Genomic DNA, 9,195 nt, shown 5'->3' with positions numbered 1-9,195 from the left:
GCTGGGTCTGGCAGGCTTGGCAGCGCACTGGCCGTCCCACCTTCTGACCTGCAGTGATCCCAGGGGGCCTGGCTCTGCTTGGGCCAGGCTGGGGAAAGGCTGGCCGGATTGTCAGTGTTACCTTGCCAGGGTAGGGTGCTGCAGTGCGTGCAGGGTGACAGCCCTGCAGTGTGGGGCAGTCCCCGCACGGCGCAGCCCACCCAGCAGCTCAAGCACGGTGAGGGCATGTGCTGGCCTGTGCTGGGGAGGAGGCAGGGAGGTTACTGCCCTCCTTCATCAGTCCCCAGCACGGGAGCTGCCTGCCTGGCAAGGTGTCCCTGTTGCATGCCACAAGCAGGGGCAGGGCAAGGTCAGCTGCCACAGTTACAACAGGGTACACAGCCAGACTCATGGGAAGGCTGCTCAGCACCAAGCAGCAGAGGAAGATTGAACCCAGCCTGCTGAGATTGAGGACAGGCCTGTGTCCTGCCTGGACTGAGCTGGCACCCAGGGAAAGACCTGCTGGAGCTGGCTAGGCTGTGTCTCAGCAGCTCTGCCCATGCAGGGGCAGACTGTCCTGTGCCCTGCACCTGCCCTGCCAGTAAGTGCAGTCCTGCCTGGCTGGAGTCACTTGTTGGACCAGACTTTGGCTGCTGCACTGGTGGTGTTGCCCCGCCGTGGCTGCACAAGCCCCGTGCACCATGGACATGCCTGCAGCAGGGGAGGGCCGGGGAGAGCATGCCAACCGCCCCCACTCATCTCCCCCAGCCAGGCTGTGCTGTGCAGGCACCTCTGTGCACATGGCAGATGTGAGCACTGGAGGAGGACTTGTGCGGTTAGCGAAGTTTGATGAAAATGCACATGGTCATCAGTGCCCTGCAGTCAGGTTCCCCACCTGATGAGCGGCAGCATGAGGACAGCCGAGCCAATCAAACTGGCACGAGCGAGAGCTCTCTGCTAGGGAGCAGGCACACGGGATGCAGAGTGAATAATACATTGCCTGCCCTCAAAGGCCGGCGTGTTCATTAGTGCCTCCCTCCTCTGCTGACATCACCCCAGATCCCACTGATCCACCAGGCCCCATGCTCTGTCCTGGCTCTTCTCTTCCTGCAACAGGAGACGTTTCCCATGCTGGCTTGTGGCCCTCTTCAGAGCTACGTCCTTGCCACACCCCACAAGGACCCCAGCCAGGCACAAAGCAGTCCGCACAACAGTGTGTGCCGCTGGGCTCTCCTAAGCTGGTGGGAGAAGCAGCTGGTGACTGCTCCCCCGTAATAGTCAGCAGGATCAGGACTGCTGCCAGCAGCTCTGGAAGGAGAATCTCTCTTGACACAAGCAGCCCTGCCGACTGCTGCACAGCACCGCGGTAGCACTGACTCCTGCCTTAATGCTGCTGCCACTGCGAATTTGCAGAGCATCTGTGCATGCCTGACAAGCTGCCAGGTTCCCTGTCTGGAGACACATGTCCCCAGAGGGTGGTTCTGAAGGCTGCACCGTGCTGCATCTCTCTTCCCTGCTGACCAGGCTACTCTGCACACCCAGCCAAGCCTGCAGCTGGCTCTGCCCATGCTCCTGGCACTACTGGCCTCCCCAGCACCCCCCCGTTCCTCCAGGCCCAGGAGCCTCCTGTACACTGCCACTTGCTGGACCTTTTCTTGGGATGTGGCTGCCACAGCCATGACCAAAGGGCTCGGGGTGTGCCAGCCCCCTGCGTGGAGCTGGTGAGAGCCCCTGGTGCCCTCAAGACACTTCAGGCCTGCCTGTGCTCACAAAGCACAGCAGCCATGGGCAACACAGGTGCTGCAGGGATGCTCCAGCTTGCAGGGAGCTGCCAGGGGCAGACCAGGCACAGCGCCAGCCTCCTGACCACTCAGCCACTGAGTCACCAGCGATGGGGAGCACAGAGTGCCCTAGACAAGCACAGCACAGTCCCAGGCTGCAGCATCCCCAGCCACTGCCTCAAGGTGCCAGGGTTTGTCCTGCTGTGCTCCTCCTCCCAGGGGGTGGGGAGGTCTTACCAAGACACATAAATTCTGCCTGCTGCCATGAGCTGTCACCTCCGATTCTGCTGAATATTTAAAAAATGTCTGAATCTGAAGTGACAAATCCATCATTGACCATCTGCCACTCTGCACGGTCACCCTGCAGCAGTCCCTGACATTTCCAGTTCTGCCCCGACACAAGCCAGTAACTCGGAGATGAAAGGCATCAGCCTTAGCAAACTGACAGGCGCTGCCCCCCACCAGCCCCAGGCCCCTCCACATCCCACGCAGAAAGGAGATACGGGGTACAGGGGCAACTCTTGCCCCTCCCTGGCACAGAACTGGTGAGGGTCTGCTGATGCCTGCTGAACACAGGGCTGCACATGTGCTGCCCCCACCACCAGCACAGTCTCTGGGACAGAGCCCACGGGACACCCCACTGAGGGCATGGGCATCCCCAGAGCTGGCTGGCAGCAGCATGCCGGACATCCCTCAGCCAGGTACCGTCCCTGGGCATGGGGGCTGCTGCGAGCCCTGTGGGCAGTGCTGCACCCTCCTGCACCTGTGCCAGGGGTTCTCCCAGCACAGCCGAGTGCACGGGGCTCCAGCACAGGGTCCCCAGAAACCTGCCACTCCCGCCCTGCCACATCCCCACCTGGGGACAGAGCAGCTGGTCTGCTACACACTCTGAGCAAGGACCCACGTGGATGCTGCTTGTGAGCAAGGACCCACGTGGATGCTGCTTGTGCACAAAGGACAAGCTGCCTTGGGGCCCTCTCCCTGTCACCTGGCAGTGGCTGTCCTCTTTACTCCAGGCAGATCAGCGCTGGCACCCTGTAGACCCGTGACTCCCCAGGATGGCAGCAGGGAACAGGGCTGCTCTGAGGCAGGGTCATTCCCAGGAAAGGAGCAAATGTTAATTGCCACTTGTCCCCTTGCAGCAAAACACTCATGCTCCTTTGCTCGGCTGTGGCAGCTCCTGCAAGGCAAACCCATACCCAGCCCCGTCCCTCCCTGCCACTGCAGGGACCTGGCAGAGAGGGTCACCTCACTGTGAGGTGCTCTCCGCCGCAGCTACTCCCCGCACTGGGTGCAGGAGCAGTGCTACAACTACCAGCTTTCCAACAAGGCTGCTGCACCCTGGAAACCTGGACTGGGGCTCTGTGACAGAGGCTGTCAATGGCACCACTCATCTGGGGCCCGAAGCCAGTGGCAGTTCTGGCACCATGGGCCAAGTCGCAGAGCCCCAGCAGGAGTGGGGGCTGCCCAGGAGCTCTGCCAGGGACCCAGGGTGCTCTCAGGCAGGCGTTGTGGCTCCTGTCCCCCAGGGCCCCAGGAAAGGCCAACAACGCCTGCCACGGCAGCTGCACCGCGTGCCTGCGGAGCTGCTCCTGGCAGCCCTCCCACAGAGGAACTGTGCCATGGCAAGCCCACAGGGCTCCTCACCACTCCTGTGTCCACAGCAGCCCGACAGGGTAGAGGAGTGGGGTGGAGTGCCAGGAGACCCCACGGGGGGATGTGGGGCACCATAACACTACACCTTCAGCTTGTCTCGGACCCTGAGCAGAGACAGCAGGACTGCGGGAGAGCTCCTGCCTGCCATTTGATCCGTACTTGTAGCTGGCACAGAGCTGCAATTTACAATCAACCTGCTGTTTGAGCTAATTGTGCTGTAATTGCTGAGCTGTGCTCCCTCCTGTTTCACCAGAGCGCGGCAGTTCTTACATTTCTTTTGGCAAGCCAGCACATCCCACGGGCAGCCCCAGTGCTCAGCCCACTTACTCCCACCCCAGCCGTGTGCCCGGGCAGAGGCAGTTTTCCTTTTGCTACCTCTGTCAGCAAACACCATCTCCCATGACTGGAAGCTGCTAGACCCTGTAGGAGCCACCGCTGGAAGCAGTTGCCCGAGGGTATGGGATGATCATGTACTGCATGGACGGGCAGGCACAGGGCACTTCTCCAAGAGATGCCTCTGCCTCCTTGGAAAGGCATCTTGCCAACGTTTCATTTTTAATAGATAAAATTTGTTCAAATGGAGGAGTAGAGCAGACCACGTCCGAGCATGGGGGACTGGCAGGATGGGGCCGGGGGTGCTCACTGTCCCACTGTGAGGCGGTGAGCTAGTGAGCTCTGAGGGAGGGAGATGCCGGGTTATCAGTTGTAATTATAGGACAGTGTCACTGGAGGGGCTGGGCTGGTTCCCGGCAGCTCCCTGTCACTCCCCCGTGCTGATGCCGCAAAACTTGTGCATCCTCCGTGCCACTTAAAAATTCCTGTCTTTAATAACTCAAGAGACATCAGAAGCCTGCAGGAAAGGCATGGGGGACAGCAGGCACGAAGGGGACAAGCACAAGGGCACGCCAGTCCCTGGAGAAGAGCGCAGGGCTGCAGGTAGCCACAGACCTAAGTGTGCAAGCTGGCATCCCCCCGGTTTGGCAGCCCCCAGCTTGATCCCCCCCCAGCTTCATCCCCCTGGTTTGGTGACTTCAGTTTGGTGCTCCCCAGCTCGATGCCCCCCCTTCAGTGCCCACGGGCTCGGTGCCCCTCCGCTGTGCCCTGGGGCCGCCCCGGAGCCAGTGCGGGGCAGAGCCGGCAGCACCGTAGGCAGCGCTGCAGGCAGCGCCAGGCCTGCGGTGCGCAATCAGTGCTAATCAGGGAGCTCACTAATTGCTGGGCCCCCCGCAGGGCGGTGATGGCTGGAGGGCGCCCGGCAGCGCTGCGGCAGCGGGTGGGGGGGCTCCGGCTGCCCCCTGCACACCCTCACGGCTTCCCGGCCAGAGCAGGTATCACGCCTTGCGTCTACAAGCCTTTATAAAGAATGAGCGATAAAACCTCACAAAGATGCTGAGATTGTTTCAAGTGAAAATGGTTTTTAAAGCAAGCTTTCTGAGGAAACTCTGTCCTCTCCCACGTTCCAGGGGTGTTTCTCCAAGGGCCACAGTTCCCACACAGCATCACCCCACGGTTCCAGCCGTGAGCACGCGTGAGGCCGCGTCCCCGCACACGGTCACTGCCCGGTGTCCCTGCTGCCCACGCCGAGGGGATCCCACCACTGTGCAGAGCTGCGGTCCCAGCCGGGGGTCCTGCCCCGCATGTGTGGCTGGGCACAATGCCCGCAGCCCATCCTCAGCCCAGGCTCCTGCTTTCTTTCACACATTTCTGCCTGACAGGCTGGGTCCTATGTAAATTCCCACCATAATCACACTGAGAGCTATCAAACTATCTAATTTAATTTCTTTGTGAAAATAAATAGCTAAAGTGGCCCTAGGTACACACATAAATACTTCAGCTTTATGTTGGGCCTGTTATTACTTCTCCCAGCTTGTGTAGTTGTAATGCACACTTAATAAGTACGTATTTATTGCACGTCTCGTCCTGGTGGAATAGTGAGGAATTTTTGCTGAATAAGCAGGAAAACAGCTTAGTCCATAATAAAAAAGGGAAGGAGTTAAAGGAAAATATGCTGGGTAATTAATGATTGGGTTTTGAATGGCCATATTTTTTTATTAAGCTAGTATGCAAATATGGCGTAAGTGGCTGTGTTAGTATTCGATGGTTTTATAAATGTTGATGGCTGATCTCTGGTAAGACTATTTCTCTTCTTCTTCATGCCTGTGTGCTCAAAGACATGATGGTGAGCAAACGTGAGCATTTCTGCATGCCTGTGCAGGTGTTTGGGAGCGTGTAGGCAGGGAGTGCACATTTCTCGCACGCTGCCCTGGCCAGTGAGTGCATATGTGGCTTTGCACTGCTCCCCAGCTCTGCACAATACACTGCCTTATCTTCCTCCTTGCCTGCTGTCACACATTGTCTGTGTCTTTCTGCTGCTTGCTTTGCCTCGCCTATACATTCGTTGCATGCTTCATTAATCCTGATAAATATGTGGATTAGTGCTACACAGGGCTGGGGAGACTGTGCAGGGAGAAGAAGCTTCAGGGATGCTGCAACCACTGAGCTACTAGCACCCAGCTCCCGCTCCCACCGGCCAGCGCTGGCACCCATTGGGGCTGCCCATCCCTGCTGGGTGCCTGCTGCAGCCCCTGGGACAAGGTCTTGCTGTGTACCCAGCACCTGTGGCTGTGGAGAGAGGAGAGCAGGCAGCCCTGTGGCATGGGATGGGCAGGGAGAGGGTCGATGGGCCACTGGGGGTTGCTCCCAGAGCTCCATCCTTCCTGTGAAGACTACAGCAGCCCTGTGATGCAGGGACTTCCCACGCAGAGCTGCTCCATCCCCGAGCACCAGCACCACAGCCATGCAAGCCAGGATGGGCACGCAGGTGACAAAAAGTTACTGAGCCATGGCCAAACTGGCCAGGGCTGTCACTTCTCTGGTTACTAGAGACTGTGACACCCCTGTGCAGACCCCGAGGCACGGTGGGACAGTATGAGGGGCTGACGTGGGCTGCATGGGCATTCAGCTGCCCCTTCTCTGTGAAGAGGGTCCCAAAGTGTGGCTGTCCTGGGGCTCCAGGGGCAGGAGGGGCTATGCCAGCACCGCGGGCATCCCAGCCACACGGTCTGATCAGGGCTCTTGGAGCTGTTGATGCTGTGTTACACGGGAGCTCTAGGGACCACGAGGGGTTGCCCATGAACAGCACCAGGAGGCTTAACTCCCTGAATGAGTCCTGCTGCTCTGTGGTTGGAGAAAATGACTCAGAGGAGCAGTTTTTGAACTCCGAGCTGGAGCTTGCTCCCTGGGGAACAGACCCTGAGTTACCCCCACTCGAGGAGCAAGGCAGGGAAAGACACCAGCTAGCGAGGACAGCCAGGTTGCGGGAGTGACATGGCTGTGGCAAAGCACACAGCGATGCTGGCAAACAGCAAGCTGATCTCCCCATTCGCCCTCATTAGCACGTGGCTGAAAGACAACATGAGTTTAAATTAAGAAGACATCACAATGGTCCCAACTGTGTTACTGTTGTGCTCAGGAAGAGCCTGACAGCTGCTATTTAATATACCTCCATGATCTGTCAGGGCATATGTATGCCGCGCAGCACGGTGTCTGCCTCTGCACATGCATGCTTCTGCATGGCTGCATGCCTCCACATGCACACAACAGCACCTGCCTCTGCACGCCCCCACCACTGCGCAGGCATGCGTGCAGGGGGCAGGACCGCCACGCTCAGCCCTGCGCCCCAGTGCTGCCAGCCTGTCCCAGGACATAGTGGTATGGGTCTGCTGCTGGGGCAGAAGGGTGTTCCTCCATCACCTTGCTATGGCTCCATGTGTGCCGTTGTGCTGGGCAGTGGGGGTGTGCCCCATGCATGCCTCTGCATGTGCCCATGACACAGCTCTCACACGTGCACTCACCTGAACCCCAGTGATCCGTGAGGCAGCTGGAAGGCGGCAGGCTGCAGGCTGGTGGAGCCGAGGGGTGGGAGGGCATGGGCTTCTGCGGGAAGACGGTGTCACACTGGGATTGTTGCTGCCAGCACAGCAAAGTGGTGATATTAGCACTCAGTATTTATACTGCATGTTCCCAACGTGATGCTTGCTAATGACTCCCACTGACTCAGGGGAGCTGGTGGCTGTCATGAGAAGGGAGAAAAGCAACTTGTTCGTGGGCACAGAGGGAGCCAGCACCTGCGTGATGGGAGGTGTGAGGGGGATGATGCTGAAGGCATGAGCTCACCCCTTTCACCCTGCAGAGACAGGCCCCTGCTTGCAGGGGCTGAGCAGCCCGCTGGTGTCCCACACTGCTGCCTTGCCTGCAAGCTCATCTGCCAGCCCATGGTCCATGCCTGCTGGCCTGCAGAAGCCCAGATCAGTGGTGGCACTTGCCCTTTGTGCCAGGGCATGCATAAGGGCCGGGACAGTCTGTCCAGCAGACAAGGACGGGTTGCAGGCACTGTACAATCCCACAGTGCCAGCAGCCTGGTGGGTCTTGCACAGAGGTGGGATGCGCCCACTAGCCTTGGCCACGCAAGGAAAGCTGTGCTCATGGACTGATTGCTTTGTATCAGGCACTGCCAAGGCCACAGCAGTGACAAATGTTCTCAGCCATGAATTTCCCTGCCAGGCTTGTGATTTCCCCTGTATTTAGTGACAGTATTGGAAATGCATCTGAGTGCATTAAGCTGTTTCAGATGGTATTTACTATGCACCAATACCTGTGCAGGTCACGTGTCAGTGCAGTGAGACCTGCAGGCGCTGCCCTGGGCAGCTCTGGGAACCTTGCGTGGGTATAGGGGAGAGGTGGGCATCAGCAGCCAGGACTCATAGGCTGTGACAGCACAGGGGCTGGGGCTGCCAACCCCAGGTGGCCTGGGTCACTCAGACCACCAGACCCCTCTGCCTGGGTGCCAGGCACTTGCCACCTGTCCACAAGCAGCAGTGCTTGGGGCAGGAGCCAGGCACCACTGATGGCTTTCTGCATCACCCTCCATTTGGCTGCCCTCAAGGGCAAGGTCTGGAGCCTGACCAGTGGGTGGTCCCCTCACTGCATGGTGTGCAGACACCCCACAAGCCCTGGGAGCATCCTGCACGGCCTGGGGGATACAGCAGAGAAATAAGTGTGGGAACAAAGTGCCAGGCACCCCTTAATTTCAAAGATGGTAAATGGAAGAAGGAAAGGTCATCTTCCTGGGCCACCTCACTGAAGGAGCAGAAGGCTGCAGCACAGAGCTTAGTGCAGACCTGCTGCCTCAATTATTTATAGGTACCATGGGTAGAACATGTTTTAATGACATTTGTGCTGGAGCTCAGCAGTGCGGATCTGCGCCGAGCCAAAAGGAATATGACAGGGGCTTTACGGATGGTAAAAGCAGCATGCCAATCACAGCGGCATGCTCACCTCAGTCCTTATATCGTGCTCCCCCTGCCCTGCGGACAGCCTGCATGCAGCCCCTGTGATGGATTGATGGGCAAACCCACAGACACACAGTCATAAGTCACCAGGCTTTTTTATGGGTAAATCACAAGTAATAAGCTTTCCCACTAGAATTAGAATGACATCCTGGAAAATTATGCTCTGGTTTTACAGCAGATGATGGAAAAGCAACGGACTCCTCAGAAGGGGGTGCCTGGCCTCCCATCAGGCAGCCGTGGCTGGGCAGGACCTCAGCACCCTATGTTGGGCAGCCCTGGGGAAGCTCTGCCTTGCTGGGAACATCCACCCAGCCACCCCTCTGCCTCCCCGTCTGCACCATGCCAGCCCTCCTCAGACCTGGGGTGGTGCAGACCAGGAGCTGGTTGTGTGGGCATACGCTAGCAGGCTAGGCAAGGATGGGGCAAAT

The sequence above is a fragment of the Falco naumanni genome, chromosome 10 (assembly GCF_017639655.2).
Source record: "Falco naumanni isolate bFalNau1 chromosome 10, bFalNau1.pat, whole genome shotgun sequence".
Taxonomy (NCBI): Eukaryota; Metazoa; Chordata; class Aves; order Falconiformes; family Falconidae; genus Falco; species Falco naumanni.
This window is presented reverse-complemented; position numbering follows the sequence as displayed.